Genomic DNA, 27176 nt, shown 5'->3' with positions numbered 1-27176 from the left:
AGGGACTAAATACCCAAGGTCACCTGATCAACGTCGTGATCGTGCACGAACGTTACACCTCCTTTCTGGCAACCAAATGCCGTTGTCCCAGCGCTTTCCTTTGTTTACTTTGTCCTGCTGCTGAAGGCGCACGAAAACCCGTACACAAGTTCCCATGCCTGACAGTACCCTCCCCTAAAGATAGACTCCGTCTCCTTGAGGCCCAGAACTCAGAGATCAAGCGAGGAGCATGAAAGTGCTGTACTGGTTCCCAGGTTCTTTCCTCCAGTCCATAACCCTTCCAATCCACGTAATACATCCTGGTACCTCTAGAAACCTTGGTATCCAGAATTTTATGGACCTCATACTCCTCCTCCGCTTGCACTGTGATGGAAGGAGGGCGTGCAGGGAGAGTGGTTCCGGGAAGAAAAGGTTTGATTAGAGATACATGAAAAACGGGATGTACCTTCCACTTGGCTGGAAGAGACAGCCGAACCACTACTGGGTTGATTACCGCAGTGATGTGATATATGGCCCTACATAACGCGGAAGAAGAGCTCTCCTGCCAGGAATACGCAGAATTTTTGTAGATAGCCAAACCCTATTTCCCACACTATACTGAGGAGCCGGGGACCGGTGGACATCAGCAAAGCGCTTGGCGTTTTCTTGTGCAACAACAAGGTGTTTCTTCACCTGATCATGGATTGTACACAGATTCTGGATGCAAGAAGAAGCTGCCGGCTGGCGTGTGGGCAGAACAGGGGCAACAGGCAAAGACCGAGGATGACGACCGAACATGGCAAAAAACGGGGAAGAGCGCGTAGAGGAATGTAAAGAATTGTTATACGTGAATTCGGCCATAGGAAGCAGTGAAAGCCAGGAATCCTGATATTGATGAATAAGGCACCTTAGATATTGTTCCATGGTGGAATTGAGGCGTTCAGTTTGTGCATCCGTTTGGGGATGATAAGAACTGGAATATCTTTAATCAATTCCAAAAGAGGCAGTAAGAGACTTCCAGAAATGAGAAGTAAACTGCGAACCCCTATCCGAGATGATAACACAGGGAAGACCGAAGAGGCGAAAAACCTTCTTCAGAAACAAATCCGCCAGGCTCGGGGCAGATGGCAGACCTTGACAAGGCACAAACAACGCCAATTTGGTGAAGTAATCAATGATTACCCAGACAGTGTCAAAACCTGAAACCGGAGGCAAATCAACCACAAAGTCCATCGAGATCATATACCAAGGATACTCAGGAACGGGCATGGATTGCAAGAGTCCAACCGGTTTAGCACTAGGAGCTTTACATTGAGCACAGACGTAGCAATGGGAAATATATTCAGCAACGTCCTTAGACATCGACGGCCACCAACACCAGCGCTGCAAGAGATCAAGAGTCTTCCTACTACCGGGATGTGCTGCTAAACGTGAATCATGGCACCATTGAATAGCCTTCTTCCGAGTACCACTATCCGGAAGAAACAGTAACCCCTTGCTATGTGGCAACCCCCGAATGATTTCAAGATTGAGTTTTGCCAGTTCTGCAGGATTGTCTCTCACCCAATCCTGTAGATCGCTTCTTAGTGTGGGTTGAATGGTACAACCACAAATCACTTGATGTGGTAACAAAAGAGAACCTTTCGATCTGCGAGGGAGAGATTCTCCATGGATACGTGAAAGAGCATCCGCCTTCGTATGTTGAGCACCAGGGCGATAAGTAATCGTGAAATCGGACATTGAAAAGAACTCATGCCATCTGGCATGCCGGGCTGTGGAACACTTAACAGACTGTAGGGCTGCCAAATTCTTGTGATCAGTGTATACCTGAACAGGAAAAACCAAACCCAATAAATGGTGTCGCCAAACCATGAACGAATCACGAACTGCTAACAACTCCCTCTCTGTGATAGTGTAATTCCTTTCGTAAGAGGTACATTTTCTAGAGTGAAAGGCCACTGGGTGTAACCCCTTAGTTTCCGGACATTCCTGAGACAAAATCGCCCCCAAGGCTATGTCCGAAGCATCCGCCTCTACCACAAACGGTAACTTCGGATTAGGGTGTTGAAGAACAGGTGCGATGGTGAAAGCGGATTTAAGATGCTGAAAGGCTTTGTTACAGTCATCATTCCAAGAAAAAGGTGTCTTATTGCTTGTTAGAGCGGTCAATGGGGGGACCAGAGATGAGAAATATTTAATGAACCTTCTGTAGAAATTAGAGAACCCCAAAAATGATTGTAAAGCTTTCAAGGAGGTAGGGATTGGCCAGTACAGAACTACTTGAACCTTAGACTGACTCATTTGTACTCCGTTACAAGTAATCTCATAACCCAGAAATTCTACCTCAGCTGCATGAAAAATGCACTTCTCTAACTTCGCATATAAGTGGTTGTCACGAAGCCTCTGTAGAACCCTCGTAACATGTTGTACATGTAGTTCGTAAGATGCAGAATATATTAATATGTCATCCAAATACACCACAAAAAAACTGGTCCATTATATCATGGAAAACATCGTTAATGAAGTACTGGAAAGTAGCGGGCGCGTTGCAGAGTCCAAATGGCATGACTCTATATTCGAATAATCCGTATTTGGTCTTAAAAGCCGTTTTCCACTCGTCTCCGCTATGGATCCTTACCAAATTATAGGCCCCTCGAAGGTCCAACTTGGTAAATATTACGGATGACCCTAGTTGGTCCAAGAGTACAGAAATCAGTGGTATGGGATACTGATTACGCACAGTAATGGAATTGAGGGCATGATAATCAATACATGGACGGAGCTCCCTTTCTTTCTTGGGTATAAAAAACAAAGGGGAGGCTGCCGGAGAACGAGATGGGACTATGAAACCTGATTTTAGAGATTGATCAATGTATTCCTTCAGAATGACATCCTCCTTGTGGGTTAAAGAGTAAATTCTTCCTGAAGGAATTTTGGCTCCAGGGACCAAATCAATGGGACAGCCGTACTGTCTGTGAGGAGGTAACACTGTACCCCCACCTTCATCAAACACGTCTCTGAAATCGGAATGCTCAATCGGTAATTCGGCGGCCATGACCGCCCCAATCGTGACTGCAGTATCCAATAATAGATGACATGGATTGCAAGTTGAAACCTTCCCCTCCAAACACCTGGATTCACAGTACTCAGATAGGAATTCAATACTGCCAGTGTGCCAGTCAATTGAAGGATTGTGCAACTTGAGCCATGGAATACCTAATATAAGCTTGAACTGGGGCACAGAGATCAAATCGAAATAAATGCGCTCTGAATGACCCTGAAGTATTTCCATCACCAAATCCTCCGTCTGTTGTACCACCATACCAGATATCAAAGTGGAACCATCAACAGCATTAACTACAACAGGGTTTTCCTTTTCAACAGTTGATACACCTAATGTCTTAGCATATTGAGTATCGATGTAATTTCCGGTAGCACCGGAATCCAGAATAGCATTGGCCTGGATGACCTGGTCTTGAGACAACCTAAATCTCACCGGTAAGGAAATAGGTCGGTTGAGATCAGAGTCCGCAGAAACATTGGTACTCGACAATCGGACTCCTCTTATTGCCGAGCTTTCAAGTTTCCCTGTTTCTTATTGGGTTTCTTGGTACATTCTTTTAACAGATGTTCAGAAGAACCACAATAAAAACACAAATTGTTCTTCTTACGATGATCTCTCTCCTCTTGAGAAAGAGGACCCCGTGTAGCGGCTCCGATTTGCATGGGTTCAGGGGTACCTGCAACGGGTGTGGGATTTACCTGGATTACAGGTGGAGTACCACGTTTTTCCCCTTTCCTGGCAGCCTTACGGGCATCGATCTGAAGAACTAATTCCAATAACTCTGGAAAAGTAACCGGAACTACTGGTACTAAAGCAAGAGTATCTTTCAACGAGTCTGATAATCCTTTATAGAATAATGACGCCTTCTTATCATCAGGCCATCCAGTTTCTGCAGCCAATTGATTAAATTTGGCTAGAATTGCCAGAAGAGTCAAATCCCCTTGCTGTAGATTTAACAATTCCAGTTCCATAACTTGAGACTTGTATCGGGTATCAAACACTTTACCCATTGCTTCAATTAATGCATCACAATCAAACAATAATGGGCTACCCTCTTCCAAAAGAGCGTTAGCCCAAGCTGCGGCAGCACCTCCAGGATTCGACAGTAAAAAAGCTGCTTTGGTAGCGGAATCAGGAAAAGAACCTGGTCGGCATAGAAAATGTAAACGACATTGATTCAAAAATGTCCTGTACTGTTTGGGGTCCCCATGGAACCTTTCTGGGGGAGCCAACGGGAACTGTGAGATAATGTATACCGGGCCAGCTTCTGCCCGTGCAGGTTCAACAACAGGCACATTGGGCATCGCCGGAGCCACTGGTGGTAATGGCTGAATGGCGGTTTGTAATTCGAGGATATGTTGTTGTGTAGTCGCATGAGCATGGGCCATATCGGATCTTAAATCAGCCACTAACTGAAGCAAAGTAGCTAGGGTCTCATTGGGGTCCATGTTAAAGAAGGCTTCTGATTCTGTCAGAAGTCCTCTTCACAAATTTGAACCCGTAGTGTAGAAGAAGAATTCTTCCCACCAATGTACCCCTTTGTATGTAAGAAATACACAGTGCAAAGGAATCAATTAGTTGAAAGAATGGATATCCCACCGAGACCACGTGGCTGTAGGAGGAAATATAATACAATTAGTACCAAAAGACTGATGATGGAAAATCACAATTCTAATCTAAAACCCAATAACACTAACCTGAGTGAACTGAATAGTAGGAAAGTACTACCATGGTCAGGTTAAGATAAGAAAAAAGGCCCAGAAAAGTTCTGCAAAAAACAATATTCACTGTGAGTAACACTATGTGCCTGAGAGAATAAAGATACTGAGCTAAGTGAACTTTACCACAAGAATTTCCTTACCAGGGAATATCCATGAGGGAATCCGTAGAATGAATGGATGACACGAGCCACCTTCAGCAATCCGCAATCACAAACGATAATCTCATGGTGCGGGGAACAGTTCTTCCAAGAGTTCGAATTCCCGCGTTGCAGTAGAGGCTGTCCCACGGTGCAGCGGAGGCTGTCCCACGGAGCAGCGGTGGCTGTCCCACGGAGCAGCAGAGGCTGTCCCACGGAGCAGCAGAGGCTGTCCCAGATACCAGAGCACATGAGACGTGAATTCAGAATCCAAAAAGAGTAATCCATAAGCCAGTCCAAGTCCAAATATACCTAGCGGGCACCAAACAACAGTCAAGGAAATAGCAAGAACGAAATCCAGGTCACAGAAGCCAGACATCCAGAAACCATGAAAAGCTATGAGGAGAAGTCACCAAAACAGGAGGGTAATCCAAAGCCAAAACAAGTACAAATCTGGGTCAAAACACGAGGAAAGATCATAAAATTATGAGACAAGAAACAGAACGCCAAAATGCTCAATCAGAAGCGCTGAGCAACTAAGGAGGAGGGACTAAATACCCAAGGTCACCTGATCAACGTCGTGATCGTGCACGAACGTTACCCCTCCTTAGCAACGCGTCACTAAGCTTCCATGGCAACCTCCAGGCTCAGCCACGGATCGCGTTTCTGGCAACCAAATGCCGTTGTCCCAGCGCTTTCCTTTGTTTACTTTGTCCTGCTGCTGAAGGCGCACGAAAACCCGTACGCAAGTTCCCATGCCTGACAGGATGCCAGCCTGCATGGGTTTCCGTTAATGCCATTCCCACTGATTTCGATGGGTTCACTGCAAACCCTGAGACTGTTGCAAATTGGGCTAGGAGATAAGTTAGGGATGGAAGAGACCTGAGGGCATCACTTACGAAGCAAAGCATGTCATCTGCGTATAGGGCCACTTTCTGGCATTGTCCCGCTTATTCAAAGCCTTGAATTTGTGGATGTAGGCATATCTGCTGGGCCAGTGGTTCCATCGCCAAGGCGAATATGATAGGGAACAGAGGGCAGCCCTGTCTAGTACCTTTTCTCAGGGTTATTAGGGGGGCCCATTGCGAGTTGACCTTGACACGGTTGAGGGGTTTTGGACATTTGAAAGAACCAGTTTGGTAAATCTCAGGCCAAAACCGAATCCCTTTAGGACTAATTTCAAGTATTCCCAGGATATGCTATCAAAGGCTTTGTGAGTGTCTAAGGATAGTAGCGATAGCTTGCCAGGGATTCTGGGAGCTAGGGCGATTAGTTCGATCGCGCGGCAGATGTTGTCGTTTGTTGAGCGATTGCCGATAAAGCCTGTCTGGTCTTTCTCTATTAGCGCCGGGAGGACATCACCCAGGCGGCTTGCTATTATTTTGCTAAAAGGTTTCGCCTCCGTATTGAGCAGTGTGATGGGGCGATAGGATGTACACTCCATGGGATCTTTCCCTGGTTTTAGGATCAGGGTGGTGGCGGAATCTGCCATGGATTTGGTTACGGACCTAGTGGGCCAAATGGCTTTAAAGAGTTTTTTCAGGTGGAGGGTGAGTTCTGCGCTAACAATTTTGTAGAATTTATTTGTGAAGCTGTCGGGACCCTGGGCCTTTCGAAGGGGGAGGGTTTCGATTGCTAGTTCAATATCCTGAGCGGATATGGGCTCCTCAAGAGGGTCTCTGAGCTCTTGAGCGATCTGAGTTAGGTGTGCATTGAGTATAAACTCCTGGGCCATTTGGGGGTCGCTGTGGTGAGGGGAGGAGTGTTCCCTGAAAAACTCTTCCACTATATGGAGCTTACCCTCCTCTGAGGGGACACCTTGTCCATTAACGTCTCTTAGAATTTCTATGCGATTACCTCTGGCTTGCTTTTTCAATTTTGCCGCCAGGAGTCGATTAGCCTTGTTCCCTTTCGTGTAAAAATATTGCTTGGTGCGCATTAGAAAGTACGCTGCTCGTCCCATATGATGCGCCTCCAGAGCTTTCCGTGCTATACGCATGTCTCAAAGCGAGCACTGGGTTCCCTTTTCCCTGTGTATTCCCTCCTTTCTTTGGAAATCTATCTCTAGTTGGGTCTTTAGATGTTTCCTGACCCTCGCTCTTGCTGTTGTTTGGTCTATAATGTGGCCCCAAATGACTGCCTTCCCAGCATCCCACACAGTGTTGTATCCCACCTAGCCGGTATCATTCTCGGTAAAGTAAAGTTTTATGGCCTCTGAGATGTGGGACCAAAACAGGGGGTCTTCCAGCAAAAGCTCATTCAGTCGCCAAACCGGTATGGGCAGTGAAGTAGCACAGGGAGGATGGGGGTGGGGGCTATCGTGAGCATTACTGGAGCATGGTCTGACAGGGTTCTCGGAAGAATCTCAATGGTGGTTGTCTGTGGGATAAGAGTGTCAGATATGAGAAACATGTCTAATCTGGAGAATCCCCTGTGCACAGCAGAGAAGAAGGTGTAGTTGCGTTCCTCCTGGTGGAAGAAGCGCTACATCTCTATGAGTGAGTGTAAGCGCAGCAGTATGGTGAGTGCTATGACATTTCTTTTGTCATTGGCATTTGGGGGTAGAGATTTATCTACCAAGGGGTTCATCACCACATTAAAATCTCCCCCAGAATAAGGTCCTTCTGCGTGTTCTCCGCTCCCGGACCCGGCATCGCTGAGGTTCCAGTTTCCTCCCAGCTGATTTATGATTGCAGGTGAAGTCCACCGCCAAGGAGAGGGGGCGGGACTGGGTCCTTCGCTCCCAGACCCGGCATTGTTCCAGATGCCCCCCTTGTCGCAGGTCCGCCCTCCAGTGTTCACTGTTCCGCGAGCATAGGAGGGCGGGGGAATCTCCCCCATGCCGCTGTACCAAGGTTGTTCGCCCCAGGCAGCCACCACCACTCCTCACCTCGGGGCGCCTCGGTGGCAGCTTCGCTGGATAAACGCTGCCGGTCTGCTCCAGCTGCTCACTGCCCCTGGCTCTTCACATGGCCAAATCTGCAGCCGGGCCGGCAGGGGTTGTCCTGGGGGTCGCCGTTATTCTGGTTGGTGTTTCCTTCAGTCCGGGCTACAGTATCAGGATTTTGGCAGTCAGGCCGCCATCTTGCCTCTGCCACAGGAGACAGGTCCCTTCAGTCGTGCAGGCGCATTCGAAAGCAGCCTCTCCCACTGCGATTATGTTCGCTGATGCTGTTTCTCAGATTGGGGCACTTTCAGGCATCAAAACGGAGTGGAATTTTCTTTTTTACACGCTGAAAACTTCAGGATTGGGCACCCTAACGCAGAGCTCACGGCAGGCACGATCGCATGGCATGCTGGCTGGCCATGCCCTCAGAAAGTAGTTCATTTAAAGTCTTAAAGACTCCCAAAGGCAAGGAAAAAGATAATTATTGACAAGTGGAGATTATGCACAAGGCTAATGTTATCGAGCCGTCTACAAGCCCTTGGTCATCTGTCATTGTATTGGTGACTAAACCAGACCAAACTTGGAGATTCTGCATAGATTCTATTCAAGTCAACGCTATTTCAGCCTTTGATGCTTATCCCATCCCTCGTATAGATGACCTGATAGACAAGTTGGGGAATACAGTTTTCGTCTCAACATTAGATTTAACTAAGGGATACTAGCATGTTACTTTACATGACCCAGACAAAGACAAAACAGCCTTTTCAACACCAATAGGACTTTTCCAATTCCAGGTCCTACCCTTTAGTTTACACGGTGCACCAGCAACTTTCCAAAGGATAATGGATGGGATTTTGCAACCCTATTCTGATTTCTGCGGGGCGTATGTTGATATTATTTATAGCCAAACATGGGAAGACCATCTTTATCATCTCTACAACATTATGAGAGCCCTACGGAAATCCGAGCTGACCACCAACGCTAGAAAATGTAAGCTAGCTCAATCAGCTGTAAAATATCTAGGCTTTTTGTAGGAAATGGTAGTATACAGCCTCAGCAAGAGAAAGTAAAAGCTGTTCTAAATGTCCCAACAACCAAGACCAAACGAGATCTTACAGCATTTTTGGGTCTAATTGGATACTGTCGCAGATCTGTCCCTAATTTCTCAGAAAAAACATCCCGACTGACTGACAAGCTAAAAAACGCGGAACTGCAAAAGAATCATTGGACTCATGAATATGAAGTCTGTTATAATAGTTCAAAACAAACTTTCTGTCAGAATCCTATATTGAAAGTGCCAGACTTCACAAAAGATTTTCTACTCCAGACTGACGTCTCTCTGACTGGACCGGGGGCTCAATTGTCCCAAGTACACAACAACTTAGAAAATCCTATATTATTTTCCAATCGCAAGTTATTAACCCGAGAGAAGAACTACTCAGTGTTAAAATTAGAAGCGTTTGCCATCAAATGTGCCATCCTTTACCTCAAATACTACCTCTGGGAAGAAAATTAATTCTGGTTAATGACCATTCTCCCCTTGTGTGCTTAAGTTAGCGAAAGGAATCCAAACCACGTGTTATGCAGTGGTTTCTGGACTTACAACCATACTGTTTCACAGTAGAACACTGGAAAGGTAAAGATCAGAGCAATGTGGACTTCCTTTCACGGTTCTCCTGTGAAACAGATTCATCCACATCGCATAAGGGAAGGGTATGTGAAAAATCAGAGGGAGTTTCACAACCTAGTCCCCGGGATCCCATACTCAGGTGGCCAGGGAGAGGCCATTGGTTTTGGATCCCAACCCTGTGGGTGGACAAGCGAGGGAGGATCACCTGGGTAGGGAGGAGTTGTGGAGTGGGGGAGAAGCACCCAATGGTGAAACATGGTATCCCCCTTTTTCCACAACCCACCTAACCCCTATCGCTGCTTATTTTATGGGAAACTACAGCTCCCATAATTCCTCCCCACTTTACTTTGACAACAGTACTGAGCCGAGGAAGATGAGTAATGAGGTCAGAAAGATTACCGCTACTGACTTGCATTGGCTCTGTCACTGTAATGAGGCCATGCAGAGGCAGGTACATCGTTCTTACAATGCACACCTGCCACTTGTTAACACTCCCCATGAAAATAAAAGGTGGCGCACAGGCACACTTTGAGCGAGGCTGGGCACAAGAAGGAACAGTTCTTTTGGGGCTGATGCAAACCAGACTGTAGAAGTTGGAAGGCCAAAGGACTGATCGGCAGTTGTACGGATCAAGATGGAGAGCAAGGTGAGAAATCCGCACTTTCGGGAAGCCGTAAGCGTTCCAAGGCTGAAACCGAGTGAGCGGAGGAAAGAAACATTCAAGGTGCATGAAAGCGGCTCCTGACCCTCCCGGGTGAAGGGCAGAGTTGGGGAGGAGCAAAGGAGGTGCTGTTAACGGCCTTGACTGCTGCATGAATAAGATGAAAGAAGACTAATTAACATGACCGGTGAGTTATCAAAGGCAATAAAGGGCTGGTTTGTGTTAAAAGCAAAAGTGAATGTAAATTGAAAGTTGAAGGTTGAGCGTGTGCCGATAAAACACAAATGAAAAGGACAATTGCTGAATTGTAAATGGAAAGGAAACAAAGTACCGAGTGGTTCTGCGAAGCGTGGTCGCACATTTGAAAGTCTCTGTGAAATGTAATGAGAGTTGAAAGATATTACAGCAGGAACCAAAGGAAAGAAACGCCGATAAGGAAAGAAAGTTGAATAAGAGGAAAGCGAAGTATGTGAACCCTGAATATGCCAAGAGGGAAAAGTATATGCATTTTGGAAAAGGCCAAGAGGGCAAACTAAAGGGAATAAGAACCACAAGTACCAGGAGGCATTGGTGTTACACGATGAGAAAGATGAATTAATTGCAGAACTGTTGAAAGAGAGGTTGAAATGATCATACAGCGGTCTATGTAAAATCCTTGCAGTTTTGAAAGTCTTCGACAGTGAACAGATACCCAAGTTAAAACGTAGGGAAGGGAACCCCCACAAAGACAGGGCTTGAGCCTGGCAGAGGGAAGCCTGTGCAGAACTGTGTGATAAAGTGATAAAAGACAGGCTCAAACCTGTCAGAGTGAAGCCTGTGCAGAACTGTGATGTGAACAGAGTGTTCATGATAAAGCGGGCGAAGCCTAAGGAAGGGAAGCCAGAAGATTCAACTGTTGAATTTTGCAAGTAAGCCAAAGTGTGCAAGACTGATAGAACTGTGCCATCCACCTATCCTGAGAAGAAACATCAGGACTAAAACCAGAGATTGAATTAATCAGGAGAGGAGGAACAAACCGCTAGTCGAAAGGTATACTAGAATCTTGAAAGAGACAAAGTTACAAATACAAAGTCATGCAAGTTCTTTTTCAAATGTTTATGTTGGCCAAGAAAGGCACAGGGAACTGTTGTTTGTGAAACACACAAGAACAAAAAGGAATCCAGGGGAAGGGTACCACCCTCTGGAACAAGGACCATTGTTCTTGAAGAACTTTTGTCTTGGAGCCATGTATTCTTTCTTTATGAACACTATTACAAACCATTCAAGGTTAAAGATAATTCCCCTTCACCTTCATGTTAAGTTTATAGTGTGAGGGTCAGAATAGAACTTTGGACATGGGACAGCTTTGTTTGGACATTCTGACATGGACATATCCTTAGTTTTGGTTTAGGTAGGGAAGTTCCTCTTTGAGCAGGGCCGGACAGGCATTTTCACAACCCCTTTTATTTCTAATAAAAGTCCTTAACCAAAATCATGGCTAACTTGGGTCCGAGTTTCATTCCTGACTCCTCACACAGGCTACCCTAATACATCTTCTAAGCGCAATAGACAGCCTACCCTCATAAATCGTCAAGTGTTATATACAGTCTGTCCTCATATACATTCTATGTGCAATAGATATGTTGTCTCTATAAATCATTTAAGTACTATAGACAGGCTACCATCAGAAATATTCTAAATGCAATACCAAGGATAGTTTAGGATAGTTCAGTTTCCAACCAGGAGAATGCCTCTCTTCTCCTGGTTTACACAGCTCCTCTTCCCTTGGATCCTTTCTTAGGTCTACTCAACAGTCTATACAGTTGGTTAAACTTTATCAACACTCATCAATTAAATCTCTCTGGCTTTACGAACCAACCATCTACTTTAGCTTCTGAATCAACAATGTTTGAGCCCAGGAGAATGACTGCCGTCTCCTGGTCCAATTCAGTCCCTGACCCTCCTTTTATAGTTCTTAACAATATTTGCATCTCTCTCCAGGGTTCTTTCAGAGTTGCTGTCACAGTCATGTAATCCTTCTCAGGCTTTTATTCTTCTTATCTTCGGGAAGGTCCTGTGTAGGATCACTGACTTTCTGTATACTATTGTGAGAATGAGGGAGATGAATCCTGAGGCGTCTTTCAAGTCACCCACTTCCTTCACACTTTGGCCGAGTACTGAGACGAGGGAGATTACTCCTAATGCACTCTTCCACTTCAGTTGCTTTGGGATAGCTACTGTGATGAGGCATATTACCCCTGGTGCACTCTTCCAGTTCAATAGCTCTGGGCTGGCTACTGTGGCGAGGGAGATCACTCCCGACACCCTGGGAATACTTCCCCAAACGTCTACCGGTCTACCATGGCCGCCATTACCTGTCGCCAGTTCTTCCTGGTGTCTTGAATCTGGACGTTCGTCTCGACCACTGCTTCTTCTCCACTCACCGCTCCACTCTGGCTATGTGGGGTGTTTCGTCCTTCAGTTTCAGCATCATTGTTTGACTAAACAGTCCACCTCAGCGAGGTCTTGGCACAGACAACCTTCCTCCAGCTTCTCTTTCAACTTCGCCTTCTTGCTCCCAGGTTTGAACTTCCCATGGTTTCCAGCATTCAGGCCGGCATAACTCACTTTCCTTCCGTCCTTCTCTTTTTATATCTTGAAGCTTGTTCCTCCCCAGCGGACTGTGAAAGTCTTTCTTTGGCTTCGATAGGTCGATCTCATGTTTCTTTCATGTCCAAACCTTGGAGAGTCTGTAGATGCTGGGTGCATAGCTGACTGCTCATCACACCATTGCCGACGTAGGTTGAGCGGTCAAGTTTTTTTCAAGATGGCTGCTGCCTCATACATCTACACTGCCCATGTGTTTTCCTCTGTCCCTCTCAGGCAACCAAACACCACATTGGCTGGATCTCACTAGCTTCACGATTTGCCTGGTGACAAGCTGACAGGGGTTAACCAGGGAGAGGCCCACCACTTATGTTTTAGCTAACCACCTGCTGTTTTAGCGATACATTCCCTGCACTCTGTGTTGAAAGTCTGGTGCACACGGTATGCAGCGCAATTCAGTTGCTTTGTGGTTAAAAGGAGCTGCATAGTTAAGACATGATCTACTCTGAATTCTTGCACAGTCACTGCTGTTTATTGAATCCTGAATTTGGCAAATAGCTTTGAGATGCCGTCTCCTGCTGAAGGCGGTAGGTACAGATCAGATCATCTTAGGAAGCATGGACTTGAAAGACCTTTGGCGGTGATGGATGCAGGTGCGATAGCGGGGCATCAGGGATCACGATCAGCGTCCTCTGGCCTGCCGGTGCTGCAGCACGTGCCTCGGGATAGCTTTGGTGATCAGGATTCGACCACGGGCTGGACCTCAGATTTTCACTTGGTCAGTGTCCTCGGAACACCTTTGTCGCTTCTGGTGGTGGGAAACCCACCAGCAGAATTTCCTCAGTAGCTGACAAAGTGGTTGATGGTGATGGCAAGGGAGGCCTCTGTCAAATGTTCTTAGGCAAGGGGGAGCTTTCTCGGCTTATGGGCATCGAGTAGCACGGCTTCAAGGTGTCCCCGCTTCTTGGTGACATGATTCGACTGGCTTCTACGCCAATGGACTTCGACGATCCTCGATGTGGACCTCTTCTCCAGATGTCAGACTCACAGAACTGACTTCCAGGGTGCCTCAATGAAGAACAGCAGTTTCTGCACGATGGTCCCTCGTAGCTTGTGGAGAGGTCTCCTAGCCAGGTCCTTTTGTCGAGTTTGGATCAGTCCTTGACAGACTCCACAGCTCTTGGATTACATAGAAGGAAATGCAGGAGCAATCTTCTCCTCCAGCTGAGGTTCGAAGAACAGCTTCAAGTTTCGACTTCAGCTTCTGAACAAATTGGTAAGTTAGAGGTTCCAGATATACACATCTGTCACACATTCACTCTGGCTGAGCCAGGCTCAGTCAGCCAATCACACAGAAGGGCATTCATGTAGTCAGGCAGCCAATCAGGCTCACAGTCATTCAGGCTATTCACTTCCACCCAGACAGCCATAACAAGGAATGTGGATTGGGGCAAGCACCCTGCCTTTCAGCACACTACACTGCATTCATGTCAGTTTCAGTCAGGGCTGTCTCATTCAGTGTGTCTCACACACACAGAAACAGACAGCCATAACATGGAATGCATATTGGTCGCACACTCCATTCACACATGTCCCATCCCAAGGTTGTACCCACAACATACAGTCACTGGGAAGGCTCCAGCCAGTCTGGCCTGGACTTCCCCCACAATACCATACATGGAACTTCCACCCAACAGCCAGTCAGGGGAAGGGACCGAGTCAGGGCATCCCACGACTTTGGGAAAACAAGGTAACAGGCAATAGAAACCAAGGGCCTGGGTATCCAAAAAGGGAGGATACTCATAGCTCCTGTCACATCAGCATGAAGCTGCCTTCAGCCCATACCCCACTCTGTGGGCGACACACAGGTGCCCAAAAACATACACTAGGTGTACAGGGGTGTAACCCCACCCATGGGTGCCATAAGGGTATCCTAAGGGTCTCTGTTCACTGCAACCAAAAAGATGAAGAGCTGCACTGCAAGGACAGGGAGGTCCCTCCAATGCACTTCCAGCATCAGACTCGAGATCATTGAACCTTTGAATAAAGGCTGAATAAGGCTGAAAAGACTGGAGAGCCAAGATGTTTACTTAAACCATATTCACTCATCAGCTTTGCCATGGCTGCTAAATCAGAATTTGCTGGCCCGACCGATCAGATGGACAGAAAGGTGCCAACGTCTCTTAAGCATACCTATGCTTCCACAAGCTTTGCCATCCAAGCCTCTACGTACGCCACTTATATTACTAAGAGCGTGCTGTGTGACTTTGCTGATGTCTGGAAAACAACAGAGGACAGATCAGACTATTCACAGAGACTTCTGGCAAAGCAGATGCAGCATCCTTCTGACATAGCAGGTAATAATATGAGATAAGCAGCCCTGTCTTCAGCTTCTACCATCGGCGCTAGGCGACAATTCTGGTATTGTTACCTGATGGTGGACACTTTGCTAAAAGATTCCCTACTTCTAAGATTTGTTTGGTTCCAACTGGGAGAACCCAAGTGGCCTGCACAAGATGGCTGCAAGCCCTTGAACTGTGTGCGCACTGGACAGAAGTCCCATTGGAAGAACACCAACAGGCAAGGGCAGTGTGCAACTTATCCTACATCTAAACCCCAGAGGCAGAGGAAGAGGGACAATGACTCTTCAGGCCCCTAGTACATCTAAAGTCTTAGATCTGTTCTAGATTGGAAGCAGCTGAATCTCTACATCCATGATACCACATTCCTCATGGAGCCTATCCAGTGTATTTGCAACCTCCCAACTTTAAGGGAGTTTATGGTGTCAGTAGACCCAAAGACATACTTTCACATCCCTATTTCAGAAAGCCACGCCACTGTGGTTCAGAGTAGGTGGAGACCATTATTAGTTTGTGGCTCTCCTGCTCGGTTCAAGGCGGTACCCAGGGTTTTTGACCAAGGCCCTTTCCCCATTGAAAGCAATGTCCACCCCATCTCCCACATCTATGACTGGCAGATCCATTCTCTGTCTGCAATTCAGACCGCAGCAGATGTGATGCTCATGTGCAACAGCCTGGAGGAGCCCGTGTGGATTCTGAATTTGGAGAAGAAAAGAAATATCTCCTTCTCAAGTCCTGGGGTCTATCAGAGTAATCTTCAAAGCCTTCATGGACAGAGTGTTTCTTCCTCGCCGAGCACTCTAGATGAGACTTCAGGTTTCTGCTTTTCAATGTGTTACCCGGCCAAGAGCACTTCCGGGTCTTCAAACCCAGGAGGACTTTGCAGCGTGTGTGTGTTATCTGTACCTAGTCCCAGACTATTTATCAGACTTATTTATTGGATATTTGTATAGCACCTCTACACAAGTGTTTCCAGGCGCCACAAGAAAAGATGGTGGGTGTGGGGAGGAGGGGAGACATGGGAACCACAAAAGTAGAACAACAAAAACAGTAATATTGGCCTTGTGACAATCCTACCGGGCATGTGCATGATGAGGTGGTAAGTGCAGGGGGGAGGGGTAGAGGGAAAAGTGCAGGAGTGGTGTGCCCCAAGGCTGGAGGCGGGCAAGTGCTAGGCGGGCAAAGGCAGCAAGTACAAGGGGAAAGGGGAGGGTGAGTGCGGTGGACAGGAAGGACCAGGTTGGGCTATTCTTGGTAAGGGAACCCGAAGGCAAGTGCTGACAAGGGATGCTGGGGAGACTGGTAAGGGATGGTCTGGCCCATGTTGTCATGAACTATCGGACGTGTCCTTTCTGGACTTCCTGGTCCCTGACCCATAGGGGCTTGCACTCAGCAGTACTCTCAACATGGCAGCCGAACGTGGAAGGTTGTTTACCAGTTTCCGCGTCGTACGTACTATGTTCTATAAAGCGGACACGCCCCCGCAGCCCTGCGCGTTTCAACGCTACTGCTTGCCGTGGCTAGATGTGTGCTGCCGTAGTTCTCTTTTGCTATATCCTTTGATTCCTGGTTCACCGGTCCCCCTAAATTCCTCCTCCTTCATTCCTCTTCTTTTTTGTCCTCTATTGCATCCCGGATCTCCGTGCACTAATTCCCCGAGTGCACTCTTTGCCATTTCATGGACTTTTCCCAGACATCTGAACGTTCCCAGGAGACGGGACGCTGAACGCACGCTGGAACCCGAGGACCTACGGACAGGGTTATACAAGACACGAAATGTGCGAAAGAAGACTCCATCGAAGAACTCCAACAAACAACATAAACAGGTGAGAAGGGGGGAAACCTGTGACAGATTGAGACATCAACAAACTGATACAGATACGGACATGGAGACTGCAGTTCAAGACATCATGCGCGGCATGCAAGAGTTAACCACAGAAGTTCCGAATCTCAAAGCCGAGAATGCCGCATTAAAACAACTAGTCCTGTCACGTGATTCTACGACCAAGGAAAGTGTATTGCTGGGAGGAGTAGTGGATAGATATGGCTCATCAAAGAACCTTCGTGGCTTCCTTGATTCGTGTTTAGTGCACTTTAACTTTAAGCCCTACTACTTTTCCACCCCCAGGGCAAAGGTGGCTTTATGATTTTGCATCTTTCCGGGAATGCATTAACCTGGGCTACGCCCTTAGTTAATTCTGGAGATGCCCTCCTGGATGATTATGATGGGTTCTTACAGGCTCTAAAGACCATGTTTGACCACCCAGAACAGTGCCCAAGAACGTCTATTGGATTTCCAACAAGGGTCCCAGGATATGCTTACCTATGTAACACACTTTAAGCAACTGGCCAAGGAAGCAGATTGGTCCTCGGAGGCCTGCTTTACCCTATTTCGGAGAGGACTAAATGAAGAGATAAAAGATGAGCTTGCCAGGGTAGCTCGCCCAGGTTCCTTCCAGGCTCTTATGGACCTTTCTTTACAAATAGACTTTCGTATCCAGGAAACGAAGGCGGAAAAGAAGAAAACAAAAATGCCTTACCAAAAGACCTCTATAGAATCTTCCTCTAAACCCGAGCCCACTCCTGCCCCGACCACAGACCCAGAACCCTTGCAACTGGGGGCCTTCCGCGGACCCATATCCCCGCAAGAAAGATTGCGACAGATTCACACCGGGCTGTGTATGTACTGTGCCTCAGATAAACATCTTGTGAGAGAATGTCCTTTGGCCCCTCCACGGCGTTCAGGAAACGCCAGCTCCAGATCCTAGATGGAGCACAGCTTTGGGAGAGAGATGTTTGCTCCACATCTATGCCATCCTTGAACTCTCCTGGACAAAACAACCTTGTGATCTTGCAGGCCTTTCTATCGCCGTCCAAGAAAGAAAGTTACCCCATTCTGGTATTAGTGGATTGTGGGGCCATGGGGATTTTTTTAGATCAGGATTGGGTCACTACCCACCACATTCCATATGAAACTCGAGACATCATGCAACCTGTAGAGGCCATCGATGGAAGACCTCTCTCTTCAGGACCAATAACCCTGCAAACCAAAGAGATCCAGCTCTCGATAAACCATCATCAAGAGGTGATCAAGTTTGACATCATAAAATCTGCCCATTATCCAATGGTACTGGGTATGCCCTGGTTACAGAAGCACAACCCATACATCAACTGGGCAGCAGGATCCTTGTTTCTTGGCTCCGAACATTGTATGTCTCACTGTCTATCCCTGGATTCCTCGTCAATATCCTCTGAAGGTACGCTGACAGACCAGCAAGGCCCATTCACGGTCTCAAATATTATCCAGGTTAACAGGGCCTATCAGGATTACACTGATATGTTTTCAACTGCCATAGTTTAAGCCCTACCCCCTCACAGACCTGAAGACTGCGCTATTGATACTGAACCCTCAGCAGTGATTCCCTTTGGAAGGATGTTCATCCTATCAGAACCAGAGAAAAGGGCCCTCCGAGAATACTTGGATACCAACCTAGAAAATGGCACCATACGACCATCCAAATCCCCGGCGGGAGCTTAGTTGTTTTTCGTTCCCAAGAAAGACACTAAGGAGCTTAGGCCTTGTCTTGATTATCGTGGTCTTAATCAATGCACCCTCAAGGACCGCTACCCATCGCCCTTAATCTCGGATATCCTGGAAGTGGTGAGAGGAGCTGTAGTCTTCACGAAATTGGATCTCAGAGGTGCCTACCATCTGATCCGTATAAAGGAAGGTGACGAATGGAAAACAGCCTTTAGAACACCCTTTGGTCACTTTGAATACCTGGTTATGCCCTTTGGACTCGCCAATGCCCCAGCAGTCTTCCAACGTTTTATGGACCGGGTGTTCTCCGATATGATGTTCCTCTTCGTCATAGTTTACCTGGACGATATACTGATATTCTCCAAGGACCACTTAAGCATGAAGAGCATGTTAAGGCAATCTTACAGCGGCTATGTGAACATAAGCTCCTGGCTAAACCTGAGAAATGCCTTTTTCATGTCTCTACTGCTCACTATCTCGGATTTGTCCTTAGTCTAGCGGGAATTGGAATGGACCACTCAAAAGTAAATTCCATACTATCCTGGCCTGTTCCAACTACTGTGAAACAGATTCAATCCTTCCTGGGGCTTGCCAACTTCTATCGGAAATTCATACCTTCCTTTTCGGACATAGTTCAACCGATCATTACATTTTTTAAGAAAGATACTCCCTTCCTCTGGACAGCAGCCCAAGACGAGGCGTTCCAACGATTGAAGTCAGAGTTTACACAAGCCCCCATCTTGGCTCAACCTGACATTGATCGACCTTTCCTAGTGGAGACGGATGCCTCCAACTACGCCATCGGAGCAGTCCTAAAGCAGGAATTCGAGGACAAGTTAGAACACCCCATCGCTTATCTCTCGCGAACCCTAACTCCCAGCGAGACCCATTATTCTGTTCTGGAAAAGGAACTGTTAGCCATCCGTCTGTTACACATTGCGGTAGATGGTCTCTGTGGGCTCGTACCCGCTTGTGCGGTACCCTTTGGAAAAAATGAAGTTCCAAGATGGATGCTCGTTGTGATCTCCGAGCGGACTGCAGTGGTCCAGTCTTTCCACGTCTCCCCGAGATGCCAACGACCGCTCACGTGATCCTTTATCCAGACTCGAAGCCGACGGTTCTTCGCGTTGCTTCTGCTAATGATGCCCCGTGAGTTTGTTACTGAGTTTTTTTGACTACTTTGCTAGATACTTCACTTCAATCTCTTCAACTATTCTAACCTTTTCTTTCATATTTCTCAGAGCTTGTCACCAGTCACCCTTTTCAGCCCCTGTTCCCTTCGCTTTCAGACTAACACGGCAAGCCCTGTTTCTCCCCAGCCTATTCGAGAGAGCTATTCCCGGCTTTGTTTTCTCCCTGGCTTCTGGTAAGAGTAAGTGCATTCCCTTTTGAGTTCCCCCCTTCGTTCCGACTTGGGCACTTACCTGTCTTTTATTGTAGAGCTCCTGTCGCCTATCTGCTAAACTCCCGAGTCCCAGTTCCGGATTTTCAACTCCCGACTTTGATCCTTCGCTGGTGAGAGGATTTCTCTTTCGCTTACCAGTACACTGTCCTACTTCCATTTCTTCTCTGATATTCTCCATTTTTCTCCTTTCGTGCATCCAGAAGAAGCCTCCCGTCTGACATCCTCTCACTACCACTCATCAGGGACACCTCAGCTTCAACATCCTCCTGATCCACGAGACTTCCGGACTCAATCAGGGTTTTCTTCCCTTTTGAGGGTTTCCCTCGCGGTCCTGTCCTCTCCCCTGGTTCTCCCCCTTCTGGGCCGGAGGGGACAGGGCTGTTACAGGGGAACTTTCACTGCCGCATTTGATTCTCCCATATTGGATTCTTCGATATGTCAAGGTGAGCTTGTTGAAACCTTTGGTAATATACTTTGGCTTAACAACAGCTTTAATCGAATAACAGTAAGCGACGCCAAAAATTATTGACAGTCGGAATCCTTATGGAACAACAAATGCAACAACTAATGGCGGCAATGCAGGCCATGTCCTTAGAGATGCAATCTTTAAAACAGGATAACGTACAACTGCGACAACAAGTCACCAGAGCCTTCTCAGACACTCCTCTGTCTCCTTTACACACAGTCATGTACGATGGCGATCCCTATAAACTTAACAGTTGTACAGTCCAGTTTACCTTTAAATCTCGCTTCTTCCCTACTGACAAAGACAAAGACAAAGTGGGGTATGTGATTTCCCATCTTTCAGGCCCAGCATTAGCATGGGCTACTCGTTTAGTAACCTCAAACAATGTAATATGTGATTCCTACCAAGCCTTCACTAACAGCCTTAAGACTATGTTTAGTAGAAAGGAAATATCAGTTGCTACACAAGAAAGGCTTCTCGATCTGAAGCAGGGTAATAAGGATTTGTTAGGATATATCACACAATTCAAACAATTGTCTTCCAAACTGGGTTGGCCAGATGAAGGCCTTCTTACCCTTTTTCGTAGAGACTTAACGGATGAACTCAAAGACGAGATCTCTAAAGTACCTCGCACAGATAACCTGGCTGATATGATCACTCTTAATATGCAAACTGTCATGATGCCTACCCCCAGAGCACCAGGACAGGCCCAGCACCCCCGGGAGCAGGCATCATGCCCTCGGGTAAAAGCCCAGCAGCCCCTAATAGGGGCTCTTTGGACTTTGTCCTGGCGCCTTTGGCGCCAGGCTCATGTTGGACATCAGTCCTGGCGCCATAGGCACCAGGCTCATAAAAGAGGGTGTTTGGTGCACTTACCTGACGCAGACCATGCTGCATGAAGCCTCAAGCCAAATGAGGCTTAGGAGGGACTATTTTATCAAAGGAACTATTTTACTTGGGTGGGGACCGTGGAAGAATACTTACCTGGAACTTCTTCCAAGGCTATTTAAACCACGCCCGGACTGCCACACGTGCTTCGCGTTGCTCTGCATCTAGCAGCTGAACGCTCACCGTGCCTGCTCCTGCATCTTGCCTCCAGCCACGCCCGTCTCGATCTTGGGATACCTGAAAGGAAGGAAGGGAAGAGAAAAGGTGAAAACCAAGAACTTAATATAACTTCCTACCTGTGTCCGGAACCATCACGCCAGCGATCCTGAAGATAGATATTCTTTAAAAGCATCACGCTACTTGTTGCAGCGCCGCGCATCACTCACCTGCCTCGTGGGCTCTTCACTATCCACTGCGACCTTCTGGGCATTCCGCCACATCTCTGTACCTGCAGGGGAGAAGAAGAGACAAAAGGTGAGCAGGAGGAACAAATGAGGAAAGCCTGATTTTCCGTCACAAGACTTACCTGGCCATATTTGACGGAACCACTCCTCATTTCGGGTCGGCGCCACTTCTTGGCCTGGTACCACACCCCGGCCCCTAAGGGGAAAAAAGAAAGACATTACTAGAGGGATTCAAAGACATTTAAAGGGATCATTTTATCACAAACTCACCTGAGTTTATCTCTGGCAATATCCCTCGAAGCATCACTTCCACTCTGCACCTGAAAATAAGGACAGATCGCAGGTTAAGAAAAGCAAACAAAGAGAAGACTCTACTCTGGAACTTTTTAAACTGCATACTTACGGCATTTCGCCTTCCAAAACCAGTGAAGTAACTGGTCAAATACGCGCCCCTGCACCAGAAGCAGGATGGAGAGCTCATCCATTCAAACATTAAGGTGAGCCTTGATTGGGGATTTCGGAGGTGGTCAGAGAAGAGCAAAGGGGAGGTGGGAAGCAATCACAATACTCTGCAGACAGTTAATCCCCTTTCTCCACCTATGAAAGATTTTTCTACGGGCCAGACAAGCCAGATTTGGGGGTCCAGTTCAGTCGGTGTTTCGAATCCTGCGCATCACGCTTGAAGAGGTCACAGCAATCCAGACCAGGTCAGCGCCTCCGTGGCAGCCAGGTGAATGTTACAGAACGCGAAGCCTTCCTACAAATTCCCACCCAGGCGCTATGGAAACTTCTGAGACTGATATGTTGGCCCAATTACTGGGGGAATTACGGGCCGAAGTACATGCCGCTCGTCAAGAGACTAATGCCCTCAGGAGGGAAATAATCGTATCTAAGGAACAAACTGATGACCTGGCTAGCCAGGTATTGCAAGGTCAAGCTGGGCAAACCCCTCTACCTGGTTCCGGGGGGAATTCTGTTCCTGTGGCTTCAAGTAACCCTGTGCAAATCAATCTACCTGGAAATATGCCGCTGGCCCCACCTGAACGCTTTGCTGGGGGCCCCAAACGGTTCGCCGTATTCATGAATCAATGTCGTTTACACTTCCTATGCAGACCTGGGGCCTTCCCTAATGTCCAGACCAAGGTAGCTTTTGTGTTGTCATACCTTAGCGGCTGTGCTGCCGATTGGTCAGTACCACTGGTTACTCAAGATGACCCAATCCTCCGGGATTTCCAAGGATTTCAAGCAAGCATGGAGAGATTATTTGCTCGACATTCTCAGGGACAAGCTCTGGATGATGAACTGCTATCCCTGCGACAGGGCAACCAAGACCTCCTCTCCTACATAGCAACCTTTAACAGACTAATCGTGGAAACTGGGTGGCCAGAAGATAAAAGAATCACATTATTCTATCGGGGTCTACGCGGAGAACTTAAAGATGTCTTGGCCCAAGTTGTAAATCCGCCCCAAGAATGCACAGAATATATAGCCTTAGTGGTCCAATTGGATCACAGGCTCCAAAACCGAAAAGCGGATCGGTCCAAGTTTGAAACCCGGGTGTTGGTCAAGACCCACGTCACTGCCAAGGGTGCCGATGTCTCCGAGCCTATGCAAATTGGAGGGGTTAGAGGACCTTTAACCCAAAAGGAACGTGAAAGGAGGCGGCAGTTAAAATTATGTCTTTATTGTGGGAACTCTGGACACTTTCTACGAGATTGCCCGGCAAAACCGCTCAAGAAGGTGGTAGGAGCCGCTGATAAAAACCATGAAGACTCTGTTTCGGGAAACGACTCCGCCCAACAAGCGTAGGGGTCCGCTTGCCGAGCTTGAAAACAAACTCTCACACCTCGCATTTCATTGTGCCAATGGTTCTCGTAGATCCGGAACAGCCTAAGCGGTTGCATGCAATAAAGGCATACATCGATAGTGGGGCTATAGGAAACTATGTGGATCGTGAATTGGTCTCTAGGATTAACCTCCCTCTGCGTCCAAAAACCAGCAAAGATGTCATCACCACAGTCGATGGAACTGAAATTGCCTCAGGACCGGTAACACATTCCACTACTGAGGTGACTCTTATTGGTCCGGACGGCCATCGGGAGGCAGTTGTGTTTGACGTAATCAAGGCCCCACAGTTTCAGGTTATTCTTGGAATTCCTTGGTTAGAGACACATAATCCTCGAATTGATTGGCGAGCAAAGAGAATAACCTTCCCGGATTGTGCACAAACCTGCTACCCAGAAAATCTGAAGATTAGACTAGCATCTGTAACCTCTGTCTCCATGCAACTACCTCCGGAATACCAAGACTTTCAGGACATCTTCCAAAAGGAACAGGCCAACTCGTTACCCCCCCACAGATCGTATGATTGCCAAATCGATCTGGTGCCCGGCGCACAACCCCCTTGTAGCAGGATTTATGCCCTTACTGAACCTGAGAACCGGCATTTGAGACAATATTTAGATCAATACCTAGCCAATGGTTTCATTCGCCCGTCAAAGTCCCCGGCATCCTCGGCTTTGTTCTTCGTGCCCAAAAAAGAAGGTGACCTCAGAACTTGTATCGACTACCGCGCATTGAACCAGATAATGGTTAAAAAACGTTACCCTCTGCCTTTGATCCCCGAACTCCTTGACCAGGTGAAGGACGCTTGCGTATACACCAAGTTAGATCTCCGGGGGGCTTATCATCTGGTGCGAGTAAAAGAAGGCGACGAATGGAAAACGGCCTTCCATACCAAATATGGTTTATTCGAATACCAGGTGATGCCTTTTGGGTTGTGCAACGCGCCTGCTGCCTTCCAATTCTTCATGAACGATGTCCTTCGGGAACTTATCGATGTTTGTGTTGTCGTATATATCGATGACATTCTTGTGTACTCCTCTTCGGAATCTGATCACAGAAAGCATGTCCGGGCCGTCCTTGAGAAATTGCGCGAGCACAAACTGTTTGCTAAGCTGGAAAAGTGTGTTTTCCATACCACCGAGGTGGAGTTTCTTTGATTCATCCTGACACCTAATGGGGTCCGAATGGACTCACGGAAAGTGGAGGCCATCCTCAAATGGCCATCTCCTAGCTCGGTAAAAGGGGTCCAAAGCATGCTTGGTTTTGCCAATTTTTATCGCAGATTTATTCCAGAATTTTCACGTGTAGTACAACCCATCACTGCACTTTTGCGGAAAAATAAACGTTTCGAATGGACCAAGGAAGCCGAACAGGCCTTTCAGGAATTGAAAGCTAAATTCACATCTGCATCTATTTTGAAGCACCCGCGTCCCGATCTCCCATACATAGTCGAAACTGACGCGTCCAGTTTAGCCATGGGAGCTGTCCTGTCTCAGAGAGACCCTGAAACCAACCAACTGCATCCTGTAGCATTTTGGTCCAGAAAGTTCTCACCGCCTGAGGTAAATTATGCAATTACCGATAAAGAATTAGCCATTAAGTCCGCCTTTAAGGCTTGGCGGCATTATCTTCTTGGCGCCAGGCACACCATCACCGTGATCACTGATCACCGAAATGTACAATATTTAAAGACTGCCAAGGCTCAATCATCACGTCAGCTCCGATGGGCTTTGTTCTTTGCTGAGTTTGATTTCGTAATCACTTACCGTCCCGGCTGTAAGAATGGCAAAGAAGACGCACTATCTAGAATAGGAATGGGAGAAATAGACACTAATTCAGAACCTGTGCCGATCATTCCCGAACAAAGAATTTTGGGATTAACCTCCTTACAAACCTTTGAAGACATTCAAGCACGAGTAAAACAACTCCTGGACTCTACCGCCTTGCAGGATTGGATCCAAAGGGGGTCTTACTTTTCGGTCAACGATGGCCTACCTTACTTCCAAGGATGCTTATTTCTGCCAGAAAAGGAATTACAAGAACTGGTTATTTCCCGTCATCATGATACCCTGATGGAAGGACATCCTGGCATTGCCAAAACTGAGGATAAAATGAAACGACAATTCTGGTGGCCTTCCTGGCGAAAGGATATTAAATCTTTCGTGATGTCCTGTGGAGTTTGCGCCCAAAACAAAGGCCAAAAGACAAAACCCGCCGGTCTTCTTCAGCCTTTAGACATTCCACCAGCGCCTTGGCACACCTTGTCACTAGATTTTATCACGGACCTGCCCCGTTGTAATGGATACAATACTATTCTGGTTGTGGTGGATCTATTTTCTAAAATGGCTCATTTTATTCCGTTGAAAGGATTACCTTCAGCTTCTGTCCTTGCTAAGGAATTCCTCGAAAATATCATCTGTTTGCATGGATTCCCGTCCATATTAGTCTCCGACCGGGGAAGCCAGTTTATTTCACATTTTTGGAAAAGGGTTTGTCAACTGGCACAAATCGACGTAAGACTCTCAACCAGCCATCACCCACAGACCGATGGTCAGACGGAGAGAACGAACCAGACCCTTGAACAATACCTAAGGTGTATGTTGCACCAATCGGAGGGTAATTGGAAGGATTTGTTATGGGTGGCCGAATATGCATACAATAACTCGGTGCACTCTGGAACTGGACAAAGCCCCTTTTACACCCTATATGGACATCACCCTCGTACTTCAGACCTGGACTCTCCTCTGAGCCTTGAAATGCCCGCAGTAGATCATTTGCATTCCACTATAACTCAAGCATTCAAGAATGCAACTACCCATTTGCAACAAGCGAAAGAGAAATACAAGAAAAATGCAGATCTGCATCGGAAGGAGGCGCCTTCATACCAAATAGGAGACCAAGTATGGTTGGCTACCAAACATTTATTGCTCAAGGGACCTCGAACTTTTAATCCAAGGTATTTGGGCCCCTATTCGATAAAAGCTATCATTAATCCAGTGGCAGTCAAGCTCGATCTGCCAGCTAACATGCGGATTCATCCCGTTTTTCATGTGCCACTTTTGAAACCAGTGCAACCAGGAACCAGATTAATAAAGCCACCAGAACCAATTCAGATAGATGGGGAGCCTGAATTCGAGGTGAAGAACATTTTGGATTCTAAAATTTCAAAATCAAAACTTTTCTATCTAATTGATTGGAAAGGGTACGGGCCTCAGGAAAGGTCTTGGGAACCCAGCGACCACGTACATGCACCTCGGCTGGTAAAAAAGTTCCATCGGGATTTCCCAAACAAACCGAAACCTCCAGAGGGAACGACCTTGGGAGGGGCCTTGGGGGGGAGTGCTGTCATGATGCCTACCCCCGGAGCACCAGGACAAGCCCAGCACCCCCGGGAGCAGGCATCATGCCTTCGGGTAAAAGCCCAGCGGCCCCTAATAGGGGCTCTTTGGACTTTGTCCTGGCGCCTTTGGCTCATAAAAGAGGGTGTTTGGTGCACTTACCTGACGCAGACCATGCTGCATGAAGCCTCAAGCCAAATGAGGTTTAGGAGGGACTATTTTATCAAAGGAACTATTTTACTTGGGTGGGGACCGTGGAAGAAT

This window comes from Ambystoma mexicanum, chromosome 9 (assembly GCF_040938575.1).
Source record: "Ambystoma mexicanum isolate Mex_15411 chromosome 9, UKY_AmexF1_1, whole genome shotgun sequence".
NCBI lineage: Eukaryota > Metazoa > Chordata > Amphibia > Caudata > Ambystomatidae > Ambystoma > Ambystoma mexicanum.
This window is presented reverse-complemented; position numbering follows the sequence as displayed.